This window comes from Tiliqua scincoides, chromosome 12 (assembly GCF_035046505.1).
Source record: "Tiliqua scincoides isolate rTilSci1 chromosome 12, rTilSci1.hap2, whole genome shotgun sequence".
Lineage (NCBI taxonomy): Eukaryota > Metazoa > Chordata > Lepidosauria > Squamata > Scincidae > Tiliqua > Tiliqua scincoides.
This window is the reverse complement of record NC_089832.1, coordinates 18,070,202-18,081,121: the sequence shown is the minus strand read 5'-3', so window position 1 is coordinate 18,081,121 and position 10,920 is coordinate 18,070,202. Positions and strand designations below refer to the sequence as shown.

Genomic DNA, 10,920 nt, shown 5'->3' with positions numbered 1-10,920 from the left:
TAACTCTTCTGGCTGTCCCTAACTGGGACTTGCATCTGAATAGATATGCATCCGACTGTGCAAAGAAATCGCCCTACAGGTAGACCACAGCTGCGATACAAGGACATCTGCAAGAGGGATCTGAAGGCCTTAGGGATGAACCTCAACAGATGGGAAACCTTGACCTCTGAGCGGCCCGCTTGGAGGCAGGCTGTGCAGCATGGCCTTTCCCAGTTTGAAGAGACACTTGGCCAACAGTCTGAGGCTAAGAGGCAAAGAAGGAAGGCCCATAGCCAGGGAGACAGACCAGGGACAGACTGCACTTGCTCCCGGTGTGGAAGGGATTGTCACTCCCGAATCGGCCTTTCCGGCCACACTAGACGCTGTTCCAGAACCGCCTTTCAGAGCGCGATACCATAGTCATTCGAGACTGAAGGTTGCCAGCAACTGTGCTTTGGAATACATTGAAAACATACCACTAAATATATCCACCAATGGAAATGCTGTAGCTCTCACTGAGCAGAGGGTTGAACGAGATGATCTCCATGATCCCTTCCAACATTCTATGCTTCTATGACACCTGGTGGAAAGGAAAGAACCACTTGCTCCAGGATACACACGTTACAGAAAGGATAGAGGGACACACTAGCGATGCTGTCTCTCGGCATTCCACGTAGACCACAGACTGCCACAGGGTTCATATAATTCAAACCGGGTGCAAAGCCTTCTGTCTCCTGCTTCCATTTGGGGTCTCAAATGCCGCACAGAACTTTGCACGTCAAGGATTGGTGGGCTGTCATCTGGAAAGTCATGATTCCTGTGCTATTTCCTGTCTCTTTTCTCTCCAAATACCTCTCTAAACTTTCCATCTTCCCCTATTTAGTTTAATAGTTAAGGACTGGGATAAAAGGTTAGATTTTTTCCCCCTGAAAATAGTTTTTTTTCACCAGCCCTTGATCTCCTTTTCTTATGTACATGCAACCATCAGCTTAGGAATACACAGAAACATGTTTTAAAAAATGTCCTATGAACGGTGATATTGTCTTCAATACCTACCTCTTGGAATAAATGGCATTCATTTTTAGAAGACTCTCTCTGTCTCTCTCTCTCAGCGCAATTCTATGCACATCAACTCCAGAGTAAATCCCACTGCATCCAATGGGCCTTACTCCCAGGGAATTGAGCATAGGATTGCATCCTCAACCTGTTCTGCTCAGCATTGATTCACACCCTGCTTGATCTCTTCTCAACAGAGCTGTTAGTTTTGCCTTCTCTGCATCCTTTTAAAGGACCAAATGGATCAGCCTGTGTCCTTCTTGAGGGAACCACTTCTCGACAGTTCTCAAGACGTGAGCTCCTTCTGTATGTCTGCCTAACCCAGAAGCCCAGATTCCCAAAGCAACCAGGCTCGACACAGCAGAGATGCCAGGAAAAGGGAATAAATCTCCACTATTTTACAAGCCCCAACTAAAGAAGTTCATTCTGCAGAGATAAAGTGAACCTTAATTGTAAGAGATTTATCAAAGTGTTTAGGAACCTGTAATGGCCGGCCATAAATTTCACCCCTGAAGCTTCAAGGAGCAAGCCTAATAAATGGGTGTTCAGCTAAATAAGCTGGAGCTTTGGGAATATCAAACAGGGCCATGCTTACATGAATCCCAGGGTCAAAATAAACCCTAGGGGTGTTTATTAAAAACATTCACTCCCCCCTAGAGCTCGAAATGTAAAGGTAAAATGTTAGGGTCGGCTCGTTTAATGCTTTGAACATGACTTTAGGTCACTGTGCCTATTAATCATAGAATCATAGAGTTGGAAGGGACCCACAAGGTCCACCACCTTCTAGAGCAAGGGTGTCAAATATAAGGCCCATGGGCAACATACAGCCACCAGAAAACCCTCGTAGGAAGCAAGAAGAGCTAACAGGAAGCAGGATGGAGGGTAGAAAGCAATGTGATGCTTATTGTAGAGCTTATCGTTATGTTTTCAGCCCTCCAAACTGCTTCCTGTTAGCTCTTCTTGCTTCTGATGAGCATTTGCAGACAGCACAGAAACAGGCAGGCACAGGAGACTGTGACAGGAGGGCTGCAATCAAAGACCAGTCATTTATGGGGGGGGGGATTTGTGAACCACTTCTTGTAGGGTTCACTGCGATCCGCTGTTTCCAGTAGCCATGGTGGCAGTTAGAACCTATTCCATGTGGACAAGGGGGGACACCTGTATATCACTTTGCCCTTTACGTCCTCCTCCACAAAGGGGAGAGCGTAAAACCTCCAACATTGGGGGGAAAAGAAAGTTGTGTGTACATGCAGCCGTCAGGTACTTATGGAACCTGGCAGACCAAGAGCTGAGTGCAGACACAAGCCCTCCCCCCGTCCCTGCTGGGACAACTAAAAGGATGTGAGACCAGCTCTCGTCACCCAGACTGGCTCTCCCAAGTCTAAGTGAGGACAGAATTGGCCAGCATTGTGCTATTTTTTGCATCAGAACCCACGAAATGGCATTCCTTGAATTCAGGATCCAGTTCCTTTCCAAGGGTTGTCCTTCCTGCTCAATGATTCACACCTTCCAAACGGCATGGAAGCCTCTCCCTGCCCACTCGTAAAAACCAATTACCAACTGCCTAATGATCATAACGTAGCTGCTGTCAAAAATAAACCCAAACAGCAGATTGTGAGCTGAGAAAAGGCTGCTAATTTCAGCCGAGCACTTCTCAGGCACGGCTTTCCTCTTTCCAAAACAATCCCTTTTCTCCCGCCACGGAGATCCGGGCTCTGATCATTCCCATTCCAGCAAGATAAGAGTGAGTGGAAAAAGAAATCAAAACAGCGTTGTGGTCGGAGTCGACGACAGAGTGTGGGACCAAGGAGAGGATATCTGAAAGATGTCTTAAAGACGTTACAAGACAACATGTGTCCGTAGTAATGGGGGACTCCTGTTATCTCTTGGGAGACTAAGAGCTCAATCCTAACTAAACCCTCTTGCACTGATGCGACCAGGCCACCAGAGTGTGTGCTGCGTCCTGTGCAGGGCTAGCCTTGAACTGTGGGGGCCAAAGGAAAACATTTTTTCAGGGGCCCCAATTCTTGGAGGGCCGCCCCCCCCCACTCACCAGGATGAATAGCAACAGTGAAGCAGCCAGCAGAGGCATCACTGCCAACTGCTGGGGGGGGGGGGCTGATTTCAAGGCAGTTAGACCCAAGGGCAGGGGAGAGGGAGAGCCGTTCAGCGGTAATGCTCCACTTGCCGCACTCTCCTTGCAAAGCCTCGGCATGGAAGATTACATGTCAGAGTGTCAGCTACGGAGTGAGGTGCCGGCTGCAGGTGCTCCGCTTGCTACCCCAGTGTGGGGTCTGTCAAGGCACAGGACCCAATTTGGCCAAATTGGTCAACTGCCTTAAGGCCAGCCCTAGTCCTGCAGCTGAGAGCAGTCTCAGAGGCCTCCTTGAGGTAAGCCCCCTTATCCCCGGTGAGACTACTTAGATCTGTGCCACATACTTGGCTAGTGCAAGTCTGAGTAACCTGGGGTGGTGGATCAAGGCTCCTCCCCAACCTCAGCACACCCCCTCTCTGCCCTGGCCCTCTCCCCATTCCTCCTTACCCTGCCTGTGAAACACCCCCCCCCTCCATCATTCTTACAATGATTACTGCATCTGAATGACTTGGCCTTTGGACTGTGGAGGGATCACTGAGGCCTCTGAGCTGATAAAAAGGTCCAGAACAGATGAGATAAATAGACAAAAATAAGGGGGGGGGGGAATGTGAGCTTTTCACCACAGCATAAATTTGCACACATGATATTCCTTAATACTGTGTGGGTGTTTCAACATTGTAATTTGACCTGAGTCCCCAGACAGACATCTGAGCAAATTCATGAATGACTAGTTCTCAGATGACTTCTGCACTTGACGTTCTCGATTGCGTTGCCTGCTTGTGACGGTATCAGGCAAAATGACTAATGCCCCCCATTGGTTTTAAAAAATCTCTGCCATTTTGTCTGTCCCTGAAACATCATCATCAATAACAACAAACAGCCAGTCCCATCTCTGTAAAGAAGCAGAGGAAACAGGGGACCGCCTAATTGGTTGCTGTGAAAAGACTGCACAGACAGACTGCAAGCCAAGTTATGAGAAGGTAGCAACAACGAGACACTGGAATACCTGTAAAAAAAATACAACCTACCTGCAGGCAGAAACTGGTGTGACCACAAAATTGAAAGAGTTGTTGAAAATGAAGGTGCCAAAATATTATGGGATTTCCGACGACAGACAGACAAACATCTATTGCGCAATACACCAGGCATAACTGTAGTCGAGAAGAAACAAGAACAAGCCAAAATCATTGATACAGCAATACCGGGGGATAGCAGAGTGGGAGAAAAAGAGCTGGAAAAAAATAAAATACAAAGATTTACATGTTGAAAATTGAAAGTCTGGCAGAAGTCATCCCAGTGGTGATTGGCGCCCTTGATGCTATTTCAAAACACCTTGAAGAGCACCTGAACAGCATTGGGGCCACGGAAATTACCATCCACCAACTACAAAAAGCAGCTTTACTGGGAACAGCTTATATCTTGCAACAATATTTATAACAAGCAGCAACTGTTACCCTGCACATGCCCAATCTTGTCTGATCTTGGAAGCTAAGCAGGGTCAGGCCTGGTTAGTACTTGGATGGGAGACCGCCTGGGAATACCAGGTGCTGTAGGCTTATACCGTAGTCTTTCAAGACTGAAGGTTGCCAACCATTTATAACAACAAAAAGGATAAAAACTAGGTCCTTGGGAAGGACTCGATGTCTTGATAAAATAAACCAGTCAACAGCATCTACCTGACGGTGCAAAAATCTCATACTAATAAAAATAATAATAGGTATTTATATACTGCCCTTCTGGCCATTGGATTGCTCCTTGGCTTTATTATTGAAACAAAAAACACCTCTCTAGTTCCTGATTACTCAATCCAAGGCAGGCTGATTCAGAAGTTCTTTTCAGGTTACTGGGGCTGACTCCCAGGTAAGTGTGTCTAGGATTGCAGCCTTATCACTACTTTGGCAATTCCCTCCAGTCCAGTGCATTAGCAGAAGCTTCCCATTTAGAGGAAATGTTTAGAGGCAGTTTAAACAGGCACCCCCATGGGTGCCCCTCCCTGCTGGCCATGCCTCTGTACAGCCAGAATACTGGAAGCTGCCCAGACTGGGCCAGGCCAGGGAGGAGAGTGGGTGGACTGCCAATTAGTGGAGATAGTGGCGAGGTGTACAGTGTACAGAGGAAGCCCACGTCTCTCACCAGTCTGCTCCCTGAACCAGCCGCCTCACCCTGCCTCACAGTGGGCCAGCCCTGAGGGCACGTAGAGACTACTAGACATTAATTTCCAGTTCCTTGCCCCCCAGAGAGGATCAAGTGAAAAGAGTTGCCCTGAAACGAATATGAGGTTACAAAACATAAGAACATAAGAACAGCCCCACTGGATCAGGCCATAGGCCCATCTAGTCCAGCTTCCTGTATCTCACAGCAGCCCACCAAATGCCCCAGGGAGCACACCAAATAACAAGAGACCTCATCCTGGTGCCCTCCCCTACATCTGGCATTCTGACATAACCCATTTCTAAAATCAGGAGGTTGCGCATACACATCATGGCTTGTACCCCGTAATGGATTTTTCCTCCAGAAACTTGTCCAATCCCCTTTTAAAGGCGTCTAGGCTAGACGCCAGCACCACATCCTGTGGCAAGGAGTTCCACAGACCGACCACACGCTGAGTAAAGAAATATTTTCTTTTGTCTGTCCTAACCCGCCCAACACTCAATTTTAGTGGATGTCCCCTGGTTCTGGTATTATGTGAGAGTGTAAAGAGCATCTCCCTATCCACTCTGTCCATCAAAGAATATTGAGAGTCTGCAGCACCTTCAGTTCCAGAGTCGCTCCTCGGCGCAGTAACTTCCCTGACAGTATGAGGCCTTTCCTTCCCCCCCCCCCCATCTTTCCACTCTGACAATCAACGTCTTCAGAACAAAAATGGCACTCGGAATAAATAGTCCAGGCAGAAGGAGCCAAAACATCTGTCGGCCAAATGGCGTCTCGAGGGCAACGCCCCAGCGTCCAGCCAACAAACGGCACTTCTTGCCTCCTGCCAGCACAAGAGGGAATCTGGACCGGTGCCTGGCAGGCCGCCGAGCTCAAGCGCAAAAAGACAGCGTCGCCGCTGTGAGCAGTGCAGGAGGAAATGGAATTTCTGTGGAATCTTCCACTCTTTCCTGCTGGCTTCTGGCTTGTTTCAAGAGAGCATCACAGGCAGTTTGTGTGTTCCAGCCAAAGTGCACATTGCACCAAATGGGGTCTGTTTTTGTTTCGCAAATAGGGTGCAGCAGGGCCTTGAAATGGGGCAAAAACATAAAGGGAATATGGGGGGCTTTAACACTTTGCCCCCCCCCCCACCATCTCAATCCCAGTCAAACCATCCCATTCCATTTTTATTGGAAAAGAAATTTCCACTGAAAGCCAATGGAAACTCTTTTCATAATAAAAACTGTCCCGGGGGGGGGGGTTTGGCATTTGTGGGTGGTCACCATCAGGATTGGAAACACTCACTTCAGGAGCAAAGTGCTAAAGGCTGCAATCCTATAGATCAGCTATTTTCAGCTGGTGTGCTGCAGCCCACTGGCGCACCATGAAAGATCCACAGGTGTGCCACGGAAGTTTGAAGCACTGTGGTTGGAATCCCTAGCATGTATGCACTGCTGAAACAGAGGCGCCTGCGTTGGCTCGGTCATGTCGTGAGAATGGATGATGGCCGGATCCCAAAGGATCTCCTCTATGGAGAACTTGTGCAAGGAAAGCGCCCTACAGGTAGACCACAGCTGCGATACAAGGACATCTGCAAGAGGGATCTGAAGGCCTTAGGAGTGGACCTCAACAAGTGGGAAACCCTGGCCTCTGAGCGGCCCGCTTGGAGGCAGGCTGTGCAGCATGGCCTTTCCCAGTTTGAAGAGACACTTGGCCAACAGAACGAGGCAAAGAAGGAAGGCCCACAGCCAGGGAGACAGACCAGGGACAGACTGCACTTGCTCCCGGTGTGGAAGGGATTGTCACTCCCAAATTGGCCTTTTCAGCCACACTAGACGCTGTTCCAGAACCACCTTTCAGAGCGCGATACCAGAGTCTTTCGAGACTGAAGGATGGTTGAAAATAGCTGAAAAACTCTTCTGGGTTCTGCAGCTCTGTCTCACTCTGTACTCCTGCTGTCCCAAAACATTCACAGGTGATTTATCTGGACATTTAGGGGGAGCACAGGCTCATCACAGGTAAGCTGAACAAAGGCAAATTGTCTGGGCAAGCATGATATGCTTTTTTCCACCCCTGGGGAGAAAAGGGTTATTGAGGCTGGTGGGACTTGACACCTCATCAGCCTACTTCAGTATGGCTTGGGCCATGCTCTCCTGACATGCCCTGGCTTAACACACATGCACAAATAGATATGACCAAAAACATGTCAGTTGGTATTTACATGTTGAGGAAAAATGCACCTCTTGGTTTTTGAACTACATTTTTGTCTGCAGCTGAACCATTTTTGACCCGCTGTGCTAAATATGAATCATATGTGCAGAGAAAGAACCGGAGAGCAGGAAATCCTGTATCCTTGGTTTACGCATTGTGTCATAGATCCTGTTCCGATGGGTCGAGACTGGGCTTCAAGACACAAAGGAATTCTTCTGTTATCGTCCACCTCTATGTATGAAACATCATGCAGGTCACACAAGGGAGACGAGCTTTTTGTTCAACCTCTTGACTTGGGCTCTCTCTGGTCGAGACAGCTCAGCTTGGTTCTGGCAGCCCAACTGGAGTCACCTCTCCTCTTTCAACTAATAATTAAATTCTATTGAAGTGCATACTGTGAGCAATCTGAAAACCCAAGTAGTTACACCCTGAGATCTACCCCAGAGAGAAGGTTTAAAAAGCACAGATAAAAGAGAGAAAACCAGGTCAATAAATCTTCTTGACAGAAGTCAGGTTATCTTTAAGACTTGGCTAGAGCAGGGAACTGTGAGGGTACAGGAAGCCAGCAAGGGCAAACATGCAATCATTAGAACATCTGCTGTATTCCATTGGGTGTTGAAGAAAACATGCCCCAAATATGTGAAGTTATGCCAAAGTGGAATCATTCAGGCCCCAACTGTTTTGCATAAAGGACAAGCAAAACAAAGCAAAATGAGTTACAAATGGAGGCTGATGATGGCCCAGTGCTCTCCCAACAGGTCATGCCCAGATGGCTGCACAATGCTCTACATGCATGTAGGAAGCACATGAAGTCGTTGTGGCTACAACCCTATCCACACTTACCAGAGAGTAAGCCCCATTGACTATATTGGGGCTTTCTTCTGAGGACACAAGGCATAGGATTGGCAGCAACAGAGGAACAGATAAAGCCACACAGATATGAACTTTCTGGCTGTTGCAAATACAGCATGCCAGAGTGTGCAGCTGCCCACATTTGCGCATTAGCAGACCAGACAAACACACCAGTGCTGGCACCAGAGGTTGGAGGAAGGCGGGGAGAGTGGAACAGGCGGGAAGAGGCAGAACGGAGTGGGAAGGGCAGGGAGGAGGGCGGATCAAGAAAGTGGGCAGGTTCAGTAGCATCAGCCTCCACCAAGCCTAACCCCCTTTTCAGGCCCGATTAACCTTCAGTCTGTCCAATCAGACTGGCACCAGTTATATAGCTGGGTCTGAGTAGACTCACCAGCTCAGCAGTGGCCCGGACGGATAAAGCGGATGCCATACTGAAAGAAAGAAAGAAAGAAAGAAAGAAAGAAAGAAAGAAAGAAAGAAAGAAAGAAAGAAAGAAAGAAAGAAAGAAAGAAAGAAAGAAAGAAAGAAAGAAAGAAAGAAAGAAAGAAAGAAAGGCAAGCAGTCTCCATGAGGGGGAGGGCATTCCACTCTCTTGATGCCACCATAGTGTGTCTGTGTGTTTGATGACACCCAAGGGTGGAAGAGAGAGCAGGTTCTCAGAAGCTGACAGGCTCATGTGGGCTACCATGTGCTCTTGCATAACTATTTTTTTCTAGGTTTGTGGACATCTTGAAAGTCTATGAAGTTCACAACAAAGCCAAAGCTCTGCTACCTTCATTTATCTGGTGAAAATGCCTTTCTTTTCAGCTCTCCTTTCAGTTCTTTCCTCCTATAATGGGGGCCTTGCCATTGCAGCCAGCCTGCTTCCATTGCCACCACGTTCCATTGGAACCTACACATGTTGGCACATGGCAGTTCACACCTCTTCCACCACATCGCTGCTTTCCAGTGTGACTCACAATCTAGGCTCTTCCTCAAGTTTTCCCTTCCTTGGGGCAGTGAGTCAGCATTTTATAAGCGAACAGGATCCTATAGGTGTGCCCGAAACAACCTGGAATTCTTAGTATAGGATGCAACCGAATCCAGAATGGACTTCCAAAAGTCAGAAAGACTGTTCCTATGCGCATTCTGCCGATTTCATGCTGCTTTCAGCTTTTGGAAAAGCCTTTTAAAATATTTTAATCAATAGATACATTGGCAATTCTTGGGAAAGGACTTTAGCTTAGAAGGAATGTAGAAGATGCAGCTCCTGATAGCAGGTCCAGGAAATTCTGGGGAAATCCTTTCTCCTTCCAAAACTGTGGAATTGTTCTTTTTTAAATGGTTTAGCTAGAAGTGGGGTGACTGCGCTAAAGAAATAAATGGGGTTGCCAGGGTCCTAATAAATAGAATCAGGGTGTAATGTGGATCCCCAGGACATTAGTTGATCACCCAAGTATAGACGAGAGAAAACTGCCACATGAAATATGCATATTTTCCCCCTGTTATTACAATTGCATTATGTTTTATGTGGAAAACCTCCTTGGTTTTCTGGGGCGCCTGCTGTCTAGAAACCCCCCTGGCACACCCCTCTCTTCAGGTTTTCTCAGCTCCCTCGTCTTTGGAGCAAAGCAAAGGCACATCTCAATGTGTGGTATTTTTGCAAGAGCACTATTAAAAATAAAACAGAAAAGGCTTTTCCCTGGGAACTGTGCGGATGCAAAGAATGTTCCCAGGCTGTGGAACCGGTACGACCGATTATGGAAGAGGAGGAGGAGGCTGGTAGGAAGACGACCAGGGTGGCTGCTGGAGTCGGCTTCCCAATGGACACACATTCACAGAGTGCAGTGGAGGAAAGGAGGGTGACTAGGCAGTAGCATAGCTAGAAGGGGGCAAAATGGTAAGTACTCCAGGTGCCACAATGCCCCCTTCCGCTCGCCATCAGAGCCATCCCAGGCAGCAACAGCAACACGCAGGTGCTCACCAAACCAAACGGCATCTCCTGTATGTTGCCATAACTGCACTGAATGGCTCCACTGATGACAAGTGGGAGGAGCCACTTAAATGGCACATTGTGCCACCCTCAGTACTTACCTTTTTGCCCCCCCTCTAGCTATGCTACCACGGCTAGGTGAGAGGAAAGGCTGCAGTAAACTCCAATCTAGAATAATAGTACAGTAACAACCACACCTATTGGGACTCACTGCTAGCGGGACATACACGTTCTGTTGGCAGTTACTGCGGCAAAACAACCATAAAGCACACTCCGACTATGCACCGACTAGCACACTGCTGAAGTGGTGGCAGAATGACTGGAGCCTTCCTTCCTGGGTCAGTGGACCCAAAGGGTCCCTCCAAGACAGGCAAGATGGCAGGAGTGCCGGCAAGGAGGCAAAGCTGGGTTTGGACAGGGCATAACAGGAGCAGAGATGCTGTGCGCTGAGGTGGATTTGGTGCAACGGCGCACTCCGGATCCCATTCCCTCCAGCAACAGCCTTCCTGCCACTTTCTCTCCTAGGACTTTCTCTCTAGGACACCGGGGTCTGGCTTTGGCGCAAGGGTGCCACATCCTGATGCCGGGCTGCCTATTTGGTCTTCACTGCAAACAGCACAGCTCA

At 48.2% G+C, this 10,920-nt stretch overlaps 1 pseudogene; it reads left to right on the top strand.

The window, feature by feature from the left end:
* Window positions 1-4,566: 4,566 nt before the first annotated feature.
* Window positions 4,567-4,686, top strand: LOC136663318 (5S ribosomal RNA; annotated as a pseudogene).
* Window positions 4,687-10,920: the final 6,234 nt, after the last annotated feature.